Raw genomic sequence first — 21537 nt, forward strand, 5'->3', positions numbered from 1 at the left:
TTCTTGAAGTTCTGAATTTGTGTAATCATTTTCAAAATGTTATGAATCACTGGAATAGAATACATGTGAAATACAAGTATTCAAATATTCTTTATTAGATTATCATCTCTAATTTCAAGTCGTTTAAAAAATCTAAAAAATGGTATCTGAAGAAAAGTAATAATAGTAATACACATTGGATATGTAAAGTATGGCAAAATACCTAATGGAATTTTATTATGCATCATCAAATCATCGGACATGCATTGACTCACATATTTGACACTATTCATTCTATAAATTACAAAAAATAATAATAATATTTTCATAATAGAAATTAAATGTTGTGCATTTATTTTGGCAAAAATTTAAAAACAAATATTAATTTGTAAATTAATATTAATGAATGAATAACTGGTTCAAAAACTAATTTATTTATAGGTTACTATTAAACTCCTCAAATATTAATAAAATTCAAAAAAAGAAACAAAGCTACATAATTCAACTCACTCTTTTTAAATTACATAAAATAATTTGAATACTTTTGCTGAATCACGAAAAATCTAATTAAAATTCCATCATACTTTTTACACAAGTATGACTTGTTTTTTGAAACCATATTTTTACATATACATATTGTATGTATTAAAATAATTCCTCCTTCCTACAATTATATACTGTGAATTGTTGTTTATTTAACATGACCTATGAGTGTATTACTTTTTATGAGTCTATATGGACAAAATATAACAGCAAAATATGTTAGTATAAATAATTTTGAAGAAATATGAAGAAAAAGAAAGGTCTCCAATTTATTTGACATAATGAAAGCAAATGAAATGGATAAAGAATTATATGACTTAAATCTATTGGTAGTGTATTTATAAGTTTCTGAGCATCCTCACTTAAAAAAATACAAATAGAACAAAAATCCTTGGAGATGCACATTTTTTCAATAGATCTATCAAATTATATATTGAATATTTTTCTATAATGTAACCTATGATATTACTCATCACTATGTATTATAAATAAGTTATAAGGGACTAAAGAAGAGTATCGTTTTTCATCATTTTTAAGCCTAAAATGGAAATATATCAAGTTCAGAATAAGATACGGTATCAATAAAACACTTTGTAATACTAAAAACCACTTTTACATAAGTTTTATTAATACTTCTTTTAATTTGGGGGTTGTCTTAGAGAAAAAAAACTACTCTGAACCGTAATAGTTCTGAATAACAATAGTACTAGATATTTCAGAATTCAGATGACTGAAAGAAACAATGAGATTAGTTTTGGATTCTGCACTTAAGGATAAATTCTTTTTTTTGGCTTGAATTCCTTGGTAAAAAATTAGTGTTCCCCTGTGTTTTTTGTCAAAGAACTCAAATGTAATTCATTCTAGCTTGTATTTATGTTAACGTACCACAATACCAATATAATACCAAGTAATTTCATTTATTTTGTGGATTTTAAATTAAAAAAATCACTCACGTACATTAAATATCCTCTTTTGTATAAATAATTATTTGGATTGATACTGTAAACAATGGAATTTACCATACTACATACTCTCTTAAATATTTTTGTTACATTATACTAACTATTGTACAAATACATTCACATACTAACATGAGTACGCATATGTATATATATTTTTAGTATATATTTTCAGTGACATTTTTTTACTGTTATGAAATGTTATATAAATGTTTTGTGAAGAAACAAAACAATTTTAGTAGATAAAAATTTTTTGCAAATATTTTTTTTTTTGCAAAATTATAACCTATCAATACATATAGTTATTGATCTTAATTGTGAATATTGATACAGATTAAAACCGGTTATTACAAGGAATTATTGAAAATAAGTGATGAAATAGACATTTCGATGTGACGTTACTATTTATGAGCCAGCTAACTCTGATAACGCAAATTACTAATTTGTAATATCAACAATAAATGAAAATAGACTCTGATTGTTTTTATCATGGAAAATCTAAATGCTAATTATTAACATAAATGATATACTAGGTTAATTTAGTGTTTACAATTCGTGGGTTTAAGGATGCCTTGGCTCCCAAATAGGGTAGTTATTCATTACACTTACCATATACTCTTCGATTTTTATATTTGTGATGAAATCCTCCTTGATGGAAGTTCTTTAGACGTTCCTCTATTAACTAGTATTAAAGATCCAAAAAGAAAAACTCAAACTTGACTAGATATAAACAGCCAGAGACCAATATTTATTAAATACCCCAAGAAGAATTCAGTATAGCAAGAGATCATTGGATAACTTAGTTCTATTAGAATATTAACTATTGAAAGTTCCATGGGTCAATTTTGTAAATTATTCATATCTCTCTGCTCATATAAAACAGAAGGGTGAATTTTTTATTGATGTCTTGATACATATATATGAAACTTAATTGATTATTTGTTAATGTTCATTTTTAATTACTAAACAGACAATATGTAAATCCCTTCATAAATATATGTATGATAGTACCCCTTTCATGTTTACTGGATTAATTTATATCCGTGATGAAAGCTGAAAAGCTTAAGAAGGAAGAATCTTTTTCATATAATGTCCAATATGAGACAAACTATTCATCTCTAGAAATTTTAATACATCTCCAGGAATGTAGACGAACAGGAAAGGGAGAAAGTTACATATCCCTTAATTACCAATCTATCAACTCAGCAATGATATATATCAAGTCAAGTATAAATAATATCAAATCAATGTTACGGTTGACCCTTTGTATTACTTTTCATTAGAGTGTGTATGTTTGTTATACATCGGTTTGTATTTTTCATTAGGTCAGTGCATGGCTACTCGGAATCGGTAAAATGAAAATTGGTATCGTAAAGAATAGTATAAGGGATGGGAATCAGAAGAATGATAAATCGGGCTCAATAAAAACCTTAGAAATGTATCATACTTTGAAATATTCTGCATCTTTTGTAGCAGATTTGGCTTTTCACCTTTTTTATTTGCTATTTTATACTCAATGAAGATATTATTTAGTATTTCATCGTATTCAATCAAGTATTACGTAACTAATTAATTTGACTTTCATTTGCCTATTCTGGTACTACCTGAATGTTCCATAAAACATACGTAATTCTCCTACCACGAAGAAAATTTTTCTTTTTTTAACCACACTTCATGTTTAAAATTGGCTCATTTTGCTTCCCTAAAACTCCTGCAATAATTATATATTCTTCATTTCGCATTGTTATGGGCCTCCAACGACTAAAGTGCGTTCTGCTACTTTTTTTTTTTTACAATAAGATCAATTATTCCCTTAGTCAACGTTCTTGGAAGACGACCGTGCTTTCAATAGATTTCCAAATGGACTTTTAAATGCAGAAAAATTTCCTTTTTTGCCACGACATCAACTTTTCCCATTATTCAATCTGGCTCACATACCTCATTGGATTTAAAGTTATCTTCCATAAATTTTCCAACAGTGCGTTCTGAAAAGGTTATGTCCATGTGTCTCCATGCACAAGAGAAGTTTTTCTATCCCCTCCCACAATAGTTTGAAAGAGTTCATAAAATATTTCAAAATATCCTCTTGTTTTACCAGTTTTTTTCCATCAATCATTATTAACTTAAACCCAGTTCTTGAAGGACCACATTTCCTTCCAAGCTTTTTAAGCCGAAGACTGACATTACACTCCTGTTCAATTTTCCTCTTCTTCTTTTAATCAACTATACCATGAATTCTACATGTATTGATTGTATCTGCCACATATCCCCTGATAAAAGGATAACGTTCTGTCAGAATAACATTTAATTTATCATCAGTTTTCTTCTTTTGAGGACCTTTTTGGTAGTTCAATTAATAGTATGCCTAAGTTTAAAGGTCATCCTAGAAACAGATAATGTGCTATCATAATTTGCTGTCAGACTACGTTGAAAACTTTGTTGAAAGTCTTCATCCTCCAAAATCCAGCAAGACATTTTGATTTTTTCATTTTGAAGTCATGCTTGAAATCCCATTGAATTATCTTGTGGTGATAAGATGGCTCTGGGAGATATATTACGCTCGTAGTTTTATCAATAAAAGTGGATAAAACCGAAAATATACATATTCTTGAAGTCTTGTTTACTGTTTTCCATGAAATATTTTGCTTCGGTGAAATTTACTTTAATAAACTAGCGATATTCATCTCCAACATTAACTTCCTTAAAATTTTCAAGTTTGAACAATTAATCTTACTAAAATCTACATGTATATCACCAATAATAACGAGGGGACAAGAATTTCCCATATGTAAATTTATAATAGTCTAAGAAAAAGTTGATTTTCTTTTACTCCATACCATACGCATTGATTAAAAATAATTTTGATGTTGCTGAAGTAATTAATATCTTATTTTTTAAAATTCCTAAACAAAAATTGGAACATTCAACAATCTTTAAACAAAAGTAAGCAACCCACGTTTTATAGTAGACTCAGTGTAGAAATCGCAAGAACAACTTCGAAGGCATTAAGTATATCTTTTCTACAGGAAGAAGAAACTAGACTCTTAATGTCCTGCAAACATTATTTTTTTAAATAGAGTCACTTTTGTTTGCAATTATGAATATGATTGTCCAATTTTCCACTGTTCAATCGAAAATTTATTAGTTATTTATTGAGATATACTCGTATTATGTAATGGTTATCAAGATTGATGTGGGGTCAAATTGGTGTATTTCCGTTTTTGGTTCATAACTCTTCACTTTCAATAGTTATAAACTTTTCCCTAAATACTTAAACGTAATCCATAATATGCGTTATCAAATTTATTTCATTTCATGTATATTTTTTTGGGCAAAATATACTTTCAAAATATTAATGGGAAAAAAAATTAAATAAAAAGTTAGTGAAACATAAATAAATTTTCTTTAAATTAACGTTTGATGTATACTCACTAAATATAATATTGTTTTTAGGAAATATAAAGATAATTCTTATTTAAAAAAGGTTATACAAAAAATCAGTAAGTGAAACTTAATTTTTCTTATTTGAAAGAACGTTTTACATAGACTTATTCAAAACCATAAATAATATAGTTTCATTATCTATAAGAATAATTTTTATCATAGTCTTAGTCTTCTAGAAAAACATTAAATAATCCATACTCAACTTTTTATTATAGTTTCAAATACCATTAGATTTAAAAAATCAAGAGATTTGTTGTTCGTGTAAAACAGGATATGTTTTATGTATTGTTTTGCTTTTTCCTTCCTTCAATCGATGACTTAGATATATATATATAATGCTTGAATATATATAAGGAAAGTAGTTTATACATATTTTTTTAAGCAAACATATGGGAAAGCTTATCTTTGTAGCTAGGAGTTTACTTCCCACATATTATATATGTTGGAACACTTAAAAAAAAGATAAATGGGAAATCAATACAGTGTTGTAATTTCGTTATTAGTTATCAAATTTGTTAATTTTTGTAAGTAACTATTATTTTTAAAAACTACTAAATACAAGTTTAAGAATTCCTACATTTGTTACTATAAAAAAAGGGCTTATAAAATCAATAATTTTGAAATCAAATTTTTTAACTTTACTTGCTCCTGTATGAGTAATATTTGAGATTAATAGTAAGTAATTTTTGTACATATCATTAGACAAAATTATTTTTTCAAAAATCTATTAAATCTATTGCTTTATTTGGCACATATACAACATACCAAATAAATGCTTTTTTATTTAATATTTAACAAGAATGTGTCAAATTGCAACTTTATTTACATCTGAAATAACCCTGTTGATAAGTTTGAGTAGATATTAATACATTTTTTTTTATCAGCAAACGCACTAAGTAGTTAAATATGACGGGGTTCTATGCGATACATATTGTCTGCGGCAAAACTAAAAATTACATTAGGGATAGCATTAAATTTTATTTCGAATCTTGCGAGGCCTTTTTTTTTTTTTTAAGTTTCTTAGTTTTCTCAAATGATTTGAATTTTGTAATGTGTTTATTCTCGGAAGAATTTGTAGACAACATATTACACAGAAAAGAAACTTAATAAGTCATGGCCTATGACTGTCTAACGTACATTTAGGAACGTAAAAAGTAAATGATTTAGAAAAAGAAAAATTGCCACTTGTTTTGATCTAAATATCAACTAAACCTTAGTTTCAGAACAAACTTTATCCAACAATAATATTTTTTTTAAATAAATTTACAATTGAAAATATTCATAGTTTTTTATTTGCTAACGTTTGCTAATAATTGGTCAAAAAGAGCCAAAATTTCCATATGTTACATTTTTCATCTTCTATCTGTCTGTTCGTAAAAGATATATTATTAATATTTACAATTTATGTTCTAAAATAATTAACAATGGTCTATATATTACTTGAAGTCGTCAGAGCAGTTTAAGTTACAATAAATTTCAACTTTTTCTGACCTTCAACTGACCTTTTTCGATAAAAAGTCTTTATAACGTAAATTCATCTTATACATACAAAATCTTCGTAGTTGTCGTATATAAAATATATTATGGGGTAGTTTTATTTGAAAATTATTATTTTAAAGAAAGAATATCTAATGAATATCACAAAGTAAATATTTATATATTTTTTTTCAATGATAAAACTATCATATATTTTCCTAATTTATTATTCATCTTAATTTTGAATATAACATATTAAAAATCGAGTAATTTCTATGTTTTAAATTAATATTTTTAAAGAGTATTTTTGCTAGAATCAAGGACATATAAGATCTTCGACCACTTGGAAGAGGAAATGTAACTGCGATTCATCAGATGTTAGTAGACCACGATATTCTTCCACGGTAGTCATCCCGATCATTCCATAAGTCGGGATGGTCTCAAAGAAATTTCTCTTGGAGGTGCAGACTTTGAAATCGTTTCTTTGATTGTTCTTTATCTAAATCTTCCAAGCTATTGTATTCCAAGCTATTCATTTGAGTGTAAAAAACGACTTTTTTCAAGTTTGATTACTCAAATTTTTATGGCCTTTATTAGCCGTTTATTTGATTCCGAACTTAATGCACTGTAAAATAGAGCTCCTCGGACAAGTACTAAATGGGTTGAATATTTTTTTGCTATCGAGATTCGATATTTCTGAATTAATGTAAGAATATTTAAGGAGGTACTTTATTAAATTCAAGTGATTATTAGGTGCACATAAGGGTTGAGGAGCAAGCATCCAGACTCAGAGATACACTCTTTCTATAAACACAAAAATATTGTGCAATCCTCAATGTTATACGTCTTTCAATTTTAATTGTGGTCGAAACATCCAAATTTTTAAGCAGTACAAAACTTTTGAGAAACATTGGGCGTGGTGTATAGTTCCAAGTGACATAAATTTTACATCTCGTGGATGCACCTCAACAAAGAATAAAATCACCAGGTTAAGGTATTCCTTATAGTCGCGTCAAGGAAGATTTGTTTTCATAAATTTTTTGCATAATCAAGGGTCTCTTGCAGCACATCTTCTTACAAGACTAGCTATTTCAAGATTTTCAATTCCATTATCTTACTTCTATATATTAATGAATGTTCATTATTCTTGAAATCTTTTGAACATCAGGAGAAGACATTTTTTTTCAGTTTAAAATAAAATAATGTTTAATTATTTTATTAATTGATTAAAATTTGACTATTAAGACTTTCTGGATGATAACAAGGTCTGTGCATTGAGTATTTCTTAATACTTAATTACAAATTATTATATAAAAGTATTTTTATTCGAAAAAATATCAATAAAATCTCAAAACAAGCTCTCAAATTTATCCTAACTTAACTTGTTTTGGAGCTTAAATACATATAGATGACCGCTTTTTGCATGTATTTGACAAACTAATATATGCAAAATTTCGTGAAAAAAACAACAACTAAAATATATGAGCTGTATTGAAATAATGAAATGTTTGACGTAAAAAAATATATTATAATGTCAATTGATTGTCTAAGGAAAATAAAAACTCTATAACTTTGAAAGATTCACATTTTTTATCTATTAAATATCCAAAAATAGTCATATATTATTTGGAATTTAAAAATTGGAGCGTGTTGTTGTTTTCTTGTTTTTTGCACAAACCACTTTCAAAATAAGATTATATTCTCTATAGTATTAAAATAATTTATGTGCGTGATGCATGTCCCGCTTAGAAAAACAATAATAAAAACGTATTTATTTCAAAAACGGAGACAGATACAGATTTTATACATAAAAGTAACTTTTTTTTTAGAATTTCTGAGTTTCATTCGTAAGGCTATATTTATATCTGATCAGACCAAATTCCAGCACTCTAGAGGTAAAGTATGATTTTCACTAATCAATTGATTTTTTTCATTAAACAAGATCAAGTTCCCATGACTTAAAGTTTTTTTTTCAAGGTATGGGTCGTCGTTTCGACAATGCGTCAAAAATGTTATAAATTTAAAAAAAATGAATTGTTGTACAAACAGAAAAAGGGAGAAAATACAATAAATACGAATTAAAAAAGCGAATTAAGAAGATGATGAGCGAGTGAATCTTAGTTTGTATCTTCAATTTTCATTATGGTGGAAGAAAAAACATGGTAATCTATCAATGGCAATGCCAATAAATAAATCACAGCATCGAATATTTGAAAAAATAAGCTTCATATTTACCAAAATCAATGATTTGACAAGGTCAGTTATATGTTGCATTTTCAATGGTGTCAATAGGGGATGCAGGTTTGATTATATTTACATCAAAATTCGGCACCCTCTCTATTTTTAAAGACAGTCCTAATTGGATGCACAAGTATGTCATTGAACAATTTTTGATGAATGACATCAACATTAATAATTTTTTTATCATTTTAATTAGGTATATACATCCATCAAGAATAATGGCAAAATACTCAAGTGTTTTATAGATGCTTAAAGATATACTAAATTAATTTAAATTGATAAACTGAGATTTATAATAATAATATGAGTTTAAATTATGCATTGTTTAGGGTGTTTTAAAATTTGGTACGTTTTTCACGGACCAATATCAGGTAATATACGGGAATGGAATGGACAAACCAAGTTTAAGTCAAGCATTAAGGATACTATAAGCTATTGTTATTTAAGTTTACTCGTAGGGTTAATGAAATGAAATAAATAAAAAAATTCTATATTTTAAGCACAAAGAAAGGGGTATAAGCCATTACTATTTTTTTATTACATTCTATAGCCTTTCTTTAGTAAAAATGGTTTTTAATATTAGAGCTATTAAAGTATTTTATCATAATATCTTTATATTAATGTAGAGGGTTATGAAATTAAAATTATATATAAATATACCTTAAAAAAATGTTTAAAAAAAGAAAATATATTACAAGCAGTATCACATTTACATAAAAATTTATCGGGCATTTTTTTCAGATGTAGATTTAACTACTATTTTAAGCATTCCGAAAACCAAACAACTAAAATTGAATTAAATTTTGTTAAGGTGTGAATATACCCCTATTAGGGAGATCCTAATGAAATACAAATGATTATTTCTTTGTCAGCTACAGGATTTTAGTAGATATTTGAATAAAGATTCTTAAAAACAGTTTGTTATCAGTTTTATTTAGAAAAAGTTTGTAAATATCCGTCTGAAATTTGCATTAGTTTGTGAAACAGGTTGCGTGATTATTTGACAATATCCATGTTTTCTACATGGTAAATAAATAAAAAGATCATTATTTATTTAAAAATGAAATTGCTTTGAGTTTTGGGAAGTGTCAAGTGTTAATATATAATAGCTACAAAGAAATTTTCCTCAAAAAGAGCTATTAATGTAAATTCTTCTAATTCAATGATAATTTCGACCATAAAATAGTTTATAATAAAGTTTGTTAATAATATTCTATAAATTTTTGAGTGCCAATAGTCTAAACTGACTATTATTATTTTAAAATCACGCTACCTCTGCTATAAATTAATGCAAATTTGAAATCCATATTTGAAGAGTTTTCACAAACTTAATTTCTCAAAATGATTTTGTTTAACAATCTTTGTAAAAAAATGTTTACCAGAATTTTGGAACCCACAAAAAGAAAAACTATTTATAAAAAAATGAGGATCTCCTTATCCATGTATCTTCAGTTATATCATAAGTGAAGAGCTGGAATAAAGAGGAAAGGTAGTAGTATACAAGAAATTTTCGTAGGATTATTATTGATGGCTAAATCTAAATTATAATGCGCTGGTATATGTAAAATATAGAATAGGGAGGCCATTAATAATTGCAACACTCTTTGTTTATGGCTCGATTACTCGGAGTTGGTTTATGTTAAATTCTTCACGTTTTAAAACAACAAATCTACATATATCTCATATTGCTTAAATTTGTTCAAATTCTATACCAGTAGGTAGTCTTCAACCAATTAAATTTGTATGAGACTCGTCAAATGTTGCAGCTGTCCCTGTAGCAAGATAAATAAAAATAAATATGTATATTGAAGATTAGATAACTGGACTTCTCAAAGTATATATGTATTACTATTAAAAAAGTTGTAATTTACAAGAACTATATTATAGATTGAAAAATTTACATTGATTGGTAGGGGCCAATTTTTAGAAAATTCATTTTTGTTTTTCAAAATTATATCATCTAATATCAAAATAATGAATAAATCAGTTGACGTAAGTTGTAGCAAAAATGCATTATTACAAAAATAATGCTTCTCCCAAAAGTTATTTTTATACTACAAAATCAGTTGTTTCCCAATGTCTGAAAGAAAAATGGACAAAATATATTTATTTTATTCCAATATAATCTTTATAACATTATATAAGTGTGTTGCAAATTTTGTAGCTGTAGCTAAATTGATGTTCGAGAAAAATGGGCATTTCTTGTTTCCAATATGCATTATCTTCAGACTTTGAGAAGAACCGGGTGAATTGGAAAGGTGGGTGACATCAAACACTGAATTTAATAAGAAAACTATCTGAAGAAACTTGTTTGATCTTATTTAAACTTATCTATAATACTTTTAATGCCTTTGTCTGTACTGGTTCGGGTGTAAGATTGACGTACAGTGATTTCAATGGAATGTAGTTTTACGCACCCCCATATCGAAGAGATAATTAGTACTACTATATTCTAATACTATTACCTATGTTAATAGGATTTTGTCGTGTATTTTGAATAATTTGTGAGTTGCAATATAAAATTTAAATATTATTGTTGTTGACTGTTTTGGTACACAAGCTATTTTAGGTCAAATAATGGACCAGGTAAAAGCAATTTTTATATTACTTTCTTGAGCAACATATTAGCAGTTAATCAAAAGCGATCAAAAAATTTGGAATTAATGGGTTTGATATTGAAAAAATTGTTGATTTTTATATTTTAAATATGGTTTGTGTGACATCGATTTCTTTGACAACTTGCTTTAAAATGTTGAAAGAAAATAAATGATTGTCAAAATGTTACCAAATAGCTCTTCTTTAATATGTATCTTATTTTTAAATTTAGGTCATAAATGAATAATACAAAATAGGGTTGCCGATTCGGTACAAAAAATCCAGTATTTTGAATGTCACCCACTCCGACTCAAACACACATGATTATTTCTTGATAAAAGGTTTTATAGCCAATATAAAAACCATTGAGTCATTTGAGTCTATATAAATTTATAACTATAGGCAGTAATTAGTTATATATAGTAAATAATTGTGCTATGTATAAACAAAATATTTGGAATATAAGATATTTATCTAGATAAACAAGAAATGAAATGAATCAAAATCTATCTATTTCCAATACATTCTTAAGTTTGGGAAAATAATTTATGTACTCGTTGCCCAGGAAACACAATACACACAACATCTCAGTGCATTTTTATACTTTTCTCTAATGAAATTGACTATTGACGAGTCTAATTACTAAACTAGCAATATGCCATACCCAATACAATAATTCATAGATTAGAAGTATTTGGGAATTGTGATTGCATATACTATAGAGAACGTTTGAAATTTGTGAAGTAAACTTATAAATTAGTTAACTTAATAAGTTACATAAATTAATAGTACTTAATACTTATAATTCATAGACATTTAGAAGATAACTTTACGAATACTCAATATAAGCTATAGAATATAAATGAGTTTTGCTTATACAAATTATAATGGTTTTTATAGCCGGAGTCGGTACAAATTTTACGACTTCTGACTCCAACTCCGCAGCCCAGATCATAACAATGTGCAAGTGCAAAATATGTCCTACCAATATGCTAAAAAAGAAATAGAAATTGACATTGTAACCCTGCTAAGCTGTCATAAAACATAAATAGATTGGTTGTATACAGCTAAGAGATGTAGAAAAACACACGAACCCTACAACGTATTTAACAAAGAAATAAGTTTTCATTTCGATCCTCAATTATACCTTAAGTACAAAAATTACTTACACTAATTTCTCCCCAAAAAATTATCAGTCTTAATTTACGTCATTCATGAGTACATGCACTAGCGATTAATGTAATCTAAGATGTTTTCTCTTCACAAATTATGATAACAGCTTCAGAAAAAACAAACATTAATTGGATTACCAAGTTTCTGTTAATATAAAGTAAGGATTCAGAACTTGCTGTAGCATGACTAAATTATAAAAAGCCTGATTTTTATGGAATCAATAAAAAACAACTCAAAACCAATTTAAAATATGTTTGAATACTATATTTAGATATATTTTTAAACTACAGGTGAGCCAAAAGTATTATGGTTTTTTTGTGACATGGTGAAGTTTAGAAAGAATAAGAAACTATCTTAGTTGAGAGGTTTCCAAGAATCCAACAACGACCTTCAAATTCATCCAGTAAGAGTTGAAAGCAACATGAAACTTGGTTAGACTATCTACTGTGCAAAGCATTTTGAACAAGAATTGGTTCTGAGGTTGTGTGCTAAGAAAGATTCCACTTCTCAAGAGTAGGGACATAAAGGCCAGAATGAAGTATGCCAATGACCACAAAGATGATTAACTCAACTTCTGGGGCACTGTGTGATGGGCAAATGAGACAAAGATAGAGTTGTTTGGCCACAATCAGCATCGACACATTTGGCGATAGAAAGGCCAAGCCTTAACCCCAAAAACACTATTGCAACATTGAAACCCTGTGGTAAAATCATCATGATTTGGGCTTGTTTTACTGCAAATGGAACTGGAGAACTTCACAAAATTGATGGCATAACGAAAAAGAAAGACTATTTTGAGATTTTTAAATGCATCTGCATCAATCAGTAAAGATTCTTAAGCTTGGAAGACATTGGTAGTTCCAGCAAAACAATGATCCAAGGCACACATCCCAAAAAGTTCAAGTATGGCTCAATTGGCATAAGGCTTCGAGAAGTATATGGAGCAATCAATCCGTAGACTTCGATACTTGACAGATAAGGGAGCTTGGCTCCCCACTTTTTATCTTTTATATCCTTCGTTTTTCTTACGTCGGAGAAAGTGGGTAAATATAATTATAATTATAAAATTTATATTAATTTTATAATAAAAAAATGCCACAGGCCATGTCACAAAGTATTATGTCATTTTTCTCTTTGCGTATGAATACTAATGAAACACCAAAAATGGTATTTCGTTAATTTATTCTACAAAATAGAGAAATTATTATAATTTTTTTTTGTTAAGAGTAATTTTGGATTTACTAGCGACAATCTAAATGAGTTTGTAGATCCAACATGAAAATATAATTATGTTTTCTTGGCATTTTTATTAGGGTAAGAATAGCTTAGACTCAAATATATGCCTTCCTTTACAAGAAATAGCAGCCTCGACTCGCTGGCAAACCGGTTGGCAGCTTTTGACGATGAATGCCGAGTCCACGTTTCGACAGATTGTCATGATGGGGCAAATCCATTTTCGGATGAGAAGTGCGGCAAATACAATTTATGACACATTTAACTGCAAACTGATATGTGGTTTTAGTCAAGGCTAGAGGAGAATCAGTTGAGGTCACCCAGGAAATCAGCAATATTGTTGATGCTGATAATTTGGTTGTTTTTGACTGTATGGTGTTGTAATGGCCGTTTTGATGTAGTAGACAGTCTAAATGTAGATGCCAACGGTCTCTGCAACCTTTCGGCAATGAAACCGCCGCAGAGAACACGCTGCTTTTTTTTTCGTTGGTCCGACATTTTTACACTTAGAGACATGGAGAAACAAAAAAAAATTGTTTATTTTGGTTTGAGTTACCAATTAGTTGCTTAAAGAAACCTCACGATAAAAATAAAGCGGATAAAATATTAACTAAATATTACTGCAGTACAATCTTTGTAATACAAAATGATTGTTATTATTTTTCTGACATGGTTTTTCTGTGGTTTTTTTACTAGAATCACTGATAAAATATGTAGAATCAAGAAAAAGGTTGTTTATTCCTTTTATATTATATATCCATGTGCATTACAATATTTCATAAGTATTTTTTTATTTCTTTCAAAGATAAAATAATTGGGAAGGTCCATTTTTTTTTCTTTTCATAAAAACAGACTTGATATAAAGCATTGTCCTAGAAATGTCTAAATTTTACAAAGAGAATCATTGAGCTAGTCGCAACCCTGAGCACACAGTGCTAGAAGAGGAACGACTTAGCAGCACTCATCCTGCAAAAATTGTCTTAAAAACCCATCGAGGAGCAGACTGGGGCATCAAAGAAGATAATATACAATGTCTCCATACGTGGAGACATTGTAAATCTAGACAAAAATCTAGGTGACTAAGCCATGTTTTTCTTAGCAATCGATAGCTATTATGTGGTCTCCAACATTGCTCATAGGAAAATGGTAAAAAAATTACTCTTAACCTCTCAAAATTTGCATAACAAGGATGAGTAAATAATAACAGTTGGTCCAGTATATACTCAGAAGTAACTTCTTATAAATTTTGATCTATAAAAAGAATAACCCTGTCAATTATTTTTGTTTAAAAGATTCTACATTTCTTATGAAAAAAGATAAAAATGCCCTCTCTTATTTTTACTATTACTCTTTTACTATTTGTCCTGCCAGATTCATACAAGAAACAGTCGGTATATAATCAGAGATCATCATACTTTAAAGCTGATCCATTTATATTCTCTGAGTTCTCTTGACGATATATAGAAGACATTTACCCACCTCTCTTGGCATAAGTAGACTTATAATCTACTTTTACAATCCCTACAAGGTTAACTTGAAAAAACCGAGATCCCACTCATCTTCTTAAATATTTTAAATTTGATATTTGATCACAATCATAACTGATGGTTTTCGTGGTGGGGTGGCAGAGGATATATCCCCCCCCACCTCTTGGATAGTGCAACAAAAGTTAGAGGGTCACTAAATTTGTAAATTCAATAATTACATTTTAATGTTATAAAAAAAATCACTTTTGAAATTTTGATTTCTTTTCAATATCAGAGGGCTTAAAATAAATTCTGATCGAAAGACTATTTTAAGTATATTTTCTAAAAAACAAACAAGATTTGAGTAAATTTGTTGCGTAGTAGCAATGAAATTTACACATGACCTTCTCTTTGAAAGTTGTCGCACTGAGAGTAAGTTGTTAGTGCATTCTATTTATTTCTATATTGTTCAAATCGCTGTAATATTTGAATTTTGAGAATGTTGAACTAGAAAAAGTCTACAAAAGAAAAAATAAAGAGAAAGGCTGACCAAAGTGGAAGTTTATAAGCCGTACATATTTTTGTTTCTCATTGATAAAAACTACCTATATGATTGTTGAGTGATTATCCTAATCATTTTAATGTGCCACTGTCATATTTATTTTGACGATAAATATAAAGTTTATAGACCTATTAATAAGTAATTAAGTAAAGTTATGTTTTCAAAATTTATAAGATCATGCTTTTTAATTTTTTTAATGGGTTATTATTATTTGAATGTACTACTGTCATATTTATTTAGATAATCAATTTTATATCCTTTCAAAAAACGTCAAACCTAAAAATAACCTAGGTGTATAATACTTAATTATTTATTGACGAGTTTTTAAATGTATTTACATAAATAACAATGTTATTTTATTAAATATATGTACACAAATAGTGTTGTGTCAGACCTAGATAAGGATCACTACAACACTATTTACATTGTATCTACAAGGTGCGTAATCGCTCGTTACAAAGTATTTGATAGTATTTTTTCCTACTTTTATTGTCGGTACGGTACGGGTATAAACCCCAGTTTGGTTCAGTATGACCCTTATTGATACGTTTTTACTATACGTTTATATATTTAAAATCAATTATTAAATATTATGAAATTTTGATTTTATTTTTTAACATTCTTAAAAAAACAAAAAAAAGCATAAATTTATGAAGAATAGTATTACATCACCCGTGTATATGCTATATAAATATTTGTTTTCCAGAGAAATTAAGTATATAACTTATTTTCTGTTGTTAATTATGGATGAGCAGGAAGTAAAAAATGAAAAATCTGAGAATACTATTACGCAGGAACGGCAAAGAAAAACACTACCAAGATAGTAAGTATCTGCATTAAGACTGCTAACAATATGCATAAGGACAACAAACACTTTGTGCTGTCCTCTGAGTCAATGAGTCAAGTTGGAGTTGGTGGTCCATACAGAAACCGAGATGCCGACTACCTTTCGAGATAGAAGACTAAAATAAAGTATTATCCAATCATCTCAATGCACTGTCTAGCTAAGAAAAAATAAAGACCATTGAGAGGGCAATCAAAAAGGCTTTACTGGTATAAATTGGATTCAAAAACTTTGTTAGAGTCCTCTGACACTTTATAACAGCATGGAAACGGAATGAAATGGCCCAAAAATATTGTCAATTGAATATTTGTTCTCCCAAATCCCTTGAATCATCGTACTTTTCCATTTCTAATGGTGTGTCATTGAGAAAAAGTTATATTTTACTCCTCCGCACAGTTTGGATTCTCTTAACGAAGGCATTATAAAAGTTAAAAAAAAAAAAATGATTAAAATCAAAATTGCCTTTAGTAGTTCCCTCCCTCATATTGAGGCAGTAATAACTACAGAGAGAAGGCATATAACTAAAATTGCAAAATAAAAATAATATACCATAAATATATTAAATATATTTTTAAACTTATGACTTTAACACATAGTGCTGCATAGGGTAAGTTAAGTATTTTGCACGTTTCAAATTGTCAGACACTTAACCGTTAAGTGCCAAGAATTCTTTAGTACTTCAAGCAAGAATATGAAAAGAGATTATTATGTAATCATAACACATTTTTAAACAATCCTGTAAAATTTCGAATAGATTGATGGTATAGTTTTTGAGAAACAAAAGTTTAAAATTCGAGGTTCTAATTATTTGTAGTTAAAATTCAACACTTCTATATTTTATGATGTGTGATAGTATGAAGATATTTCCTCTCCATTTGGTTATATTAGAACAAAATTACCATGTTGGAGTTCAATAGGAGCTTTTACATTAGAATTTTATTTATTTGCTGGATTTTTGTCCCATTATTTGCGAAATATTCGCTGACTGATAATATGAACCAAATAATTGACAAATTCATATAATCCGGCAATGTTTTTAATTGAATAAAAGAACAAATAGCTCACTAAATAACCAAATAGCTAAATACGGAAGAAAAAATCATTCAAATAGCTGTTGATCAGAAAGAAGAAAAGGAGGAAGAGACGTAAGGTACATTCAACTCCCTCACACCTCACATAAATCATATTAATAGCTAATAAAAGGGATCTCGTTTATAATCGTGCATCCAAATCTGTCTTGGAAAGGAATATAACAGCTACACTTCGGCAAGTTAATGTCATTTATCCCCTGAATACCTCTAATACATATGTGATTGTCGGTTAAATCTCTCTCCGAATTATAACTGTCCATGTATCGTATAAAGTCTCTCTGTTCGAGTTGTTTCACTCTTACTCATCACCTTGGGAAATTATCAACATTTCATTTTCAAGCATAATAATTGTTATGGGTCCACTTAGAGGTGCTCATAACAACATTAAGTTGAACTGGATTAACGCAACTATTCCCCTTGAAGCATTGTCAATGTGGGGAGTTGAATCTTGAAGTCATTTGGATGAATATTTTTTATTGACGGAAATGTATGAGACAGCAGAAGATTATTTATCCAATATTATGTTCCACCTTAACTAATGGTAATGCAAAATGTCTATGTAGATAGTGTTGTTGTAATTAATAATTAATATAGATAAATGAAACCAAGGAATGTAAAAGGCAACATCATCTATTGCAATATAAATGATAACTTCTTTTTTCTTTTCTTTTTTTTGAAGTAAATGAAGGATTTAGAGAGAAATACAATTTTTCTTCATAATCGATCCAACATATTATCAAAATGATAATTAATATACATTTTGACATGGAAGAGTCTCAATGAAATATAAGATTGAATTGGAAATGAGGATTTAACTTTCTGGACTTGACGATAGGAGCAAACCAGACACGAGAATTATAGCACATCTTTGCAAAGTTGATAGTTCCCCGAGGTTCCATAAGTTAAACTGAAGCGACTTGGACTCCGAAAGATTCCATAAATACTTAGCTATAGTTAAAATCCGAGTAGAGATTTATCAGTGAATCGGATATTGGAGGTATTCATGGAATACATGGTATCCTATCGTAGAACTGGGTCCATTATATTCTTCCCCGAGACGGAGTTGGGAACACAGACATGATCCTTAATAAATTATAAAAATGATTAATACGACAAAAGGATTGATGACTCTTCTTTTTCTTTTTCTAATTTTTTCTTCTAATTTATGTACTGTGTGTCTGTTCCTCCCTCTATTGGTTCTCATAAAATAATATGAGCTCCTTCATCTTAAGGATTGCCAAATAATCAAGGATTCCCCTGCGTACAAGAGTAGGTGCGTTATATTTTGAATTTTATCCACACAAGAGATAAATATTTAAACAGCATTTGCACTTCTATGTATATTTATCTCCTATATTTTTGCTATTTTATGGTGTCTGAAATTAAGAAGCATGATTTCAATAACGTCCGAAATTGAAAAATTTGATTTGAAACTTGTCCGAATTTATGAATTTTGGGGATTTTTTGATAATTTTTTTATTTCTTTAATAACCTCTTTATTCCATATTTTGATGAAAATATTTTGACACAAAACTTTTTACTTACATATTTATCAATGTGTTTATTTAAAAAAAAAATCCCAAATATAACGCTCGGTGTATATATAAAGTATATGAACATAAACACCTCTTCGATGTGTCCGACGATGCGTAATTTACCCTACATGGTATCTATAAAATATCATCAAAAATTTATTGCTTTCTAATTGAGCTAAGAATTGTATTGGTGTGTGACAAAAAAATTAAAGTCAGAACTTAAATTCATGCCAGTCACACTGATTTCAATGCTAGTTTAAATGCCCAACAAGATTGTAAATTAAGTAAATATAACTTCCCTTCTGGTAATGTAACCTTCTAACAAGATGCACACTGACAAAATCTCCCAATCATCTTGCTTAAAATATCAATTACTTCTGGCTGTAGGTTGAGAATGAAGACATATATAATAGGGTGGACTGTTTTCAACTTTTTTCGCAGTTAGATTACGACTAGTTCGGAAAATAAGGAAATAACCTATGTAAAATTTAATTTTCGTACGATGTCATTTTTTACTTCTTCAACACGTTATGAATGAAATTTATGCAGAGAAACGGTACAGTTTTATTCTCCTCGCATTCTATAAAAGTCTCACTCTTTTACTTTTTTTGATCGCTGGTTTGTGATTTAGGGGACAAAATTTAGATAAATTTTACTTTATTATTTTTTAAACCGTCTTGTTTTGACTTTCCATAGAGTAACTTTAGTTAGGATCAATGCTATAAATTAAGTGGCGAATTGAAGACCACGTGATAATTTTTTATCCAAGGAGGAGCGCTGAGTTTACTTGAGTACCTGCTGTATCACTGATTACTGTCCAACAGTATTCATGTATATCAAACTTCATTTAATCTAAATTTGTATTAAAGAATACAAGCTGGCTGACTTGAGTTAGGGTCTGTTCAATAATCCTTATATCTTAAAACTTCCATGTCGCATGAATAATGATATAACATCTTTAACTTGTTAATAGTTTAGTTAATAAACTATTTTTAGTTAAGAAAACCAGCTCAACCGGTGGGGTGGGATGCATTTTTGGATATTATGTGAGATTTATGATGCTCAGTGGAGCGGCCGTGGAAGATTTTTTTTATTCAATAGTTTGATTAGACTCAAGTGAACTGCTACCTGAATGTACGAAACACAAATAATCTGTAAAGAATTCAATTCTTTTGATGATTCAGTTCTTTTGGTCAAACAGAGTTGCACAGATTAAGTGTAACTAAATATTAGGGTGATACAGTTGTCACCAAAATTATAAGTCCATGTCAGAATCAGTGGAACCTCATTTTGGTACTGCAACTAGGTAAGTAGAACGCTAATTCAAAGTTTTATCAAATGCAGTTAATGTTTTCCTCCAGAACAATTGTAATTTATAAACACGTATGAACCAAAACTTTATTTTTGTGTGTTATTTTAAAAATATGTTTAAAAAAAAGTATTTGAATGAATAAAAAATATTTTTTGGTGATTCTAATTGCCTTGGTTGTAGAGAAAAATAAGTTAATGCACCTAAACCGTTTATTATAAATATAATTTTAATAAACTACAGGACAGAAAATAAAAAAATAAAAAACCTTTTTTCCTTTTTTTCTCTTTAATTATCCTTTTAATATAATATAATTTTAAATTTAGAATGTAAATATTGTATTGGTATTGTAACAAAAAAACAGATTTAGAATATTGCTGCTTACACCCCCAACTATATTTTATCATCAGAATCAGATGACCCTTTCTATTGTACTTCAATAACGTCAGTTGAACACATATACACAGTTCCTATTACATGTATCAAAATTTACTGCAGAGTTGATCAGTTATATGAAGATCTATAAAACTTGTGCAGATGCAGCAATCAAGGCATTTTCCACACATTTGGGTTACCTAACTAAAGAACTCCTATCATTGATACTATTTTTCGGTCAAGTAGAAACGACATCAAAACATCCGTGGTATCGAAATTACTGACATTGAAAAAAAATCTCTTTAGCAAGAGGTATGGCTCAAGATATTCCCTTTTCAATATGTTTTTGATAAACCCCATCATAAAAGAAGTGCTTATCCTTAGAAATTGCAATTTTGCTAGAGTTAAACTTAATCAAATTTCCTAAGTTTTTATATTTGCGTTTTACTTACGTAGTTGCAGTACCAAAATTAGGTTCTGCTGATTCTGATAATGTTGTGGAAACTGCATCACCCTAATACCCATATATGATCACCTTTGATCTTGAATTTTACAACATACATTAAATTTTATTGTGAGAAAATTTAATTCATTTTTTAGATATTGATATCATTTTCAATATATGTTAATATGGAGAAAATATTTTTTAAATATTTTTATTTGAATTAGAAATGATATCCAAACTAATATATAAATTCACAAATTATAAAAT

At 28.5% G+C, this 21537-nt stretch overlaps 1 long non-coding RNA gene across 1 annotated transcript; it reads left to right on the forward strand.

Moving 5' to 3' along the window:
- The first annotated feature begins 5380 nt into the window (after positions 1 to 5380).
- LOC139905599 (uncharacterized) lies at positions 5381 to 9050 on the forward strand. Its single transcript, XR_011780484.1, has 3 exons — positions 5381 to 5449; positions 8379 to 8772; positions 8839 to 9050. It is a non-coding gene; the product is annotated as an uncharacterized lncRNA (long non-coding RNA).
- Positions 9051 to 21537: the final 12487 nt, after the last annotated feature.

The sequence above is a fragment of the Lepeophtheirus salmonis genome, chromosome 5, assembly GCF_016086655.4.
Source record: "Lepeophtheirus salmonis chromosome 5, UVic_Lsal_1.4, whole genome shotgun sequence".
Classification (NCBI taxonomy): domain Eukaryota; kingdom Metazoa; phylum Arthropoda; class Copepoda; order Siphonostomatoida; family Caligidae; genus Lepeophtheirus; species Lepeophtheirus salmonis.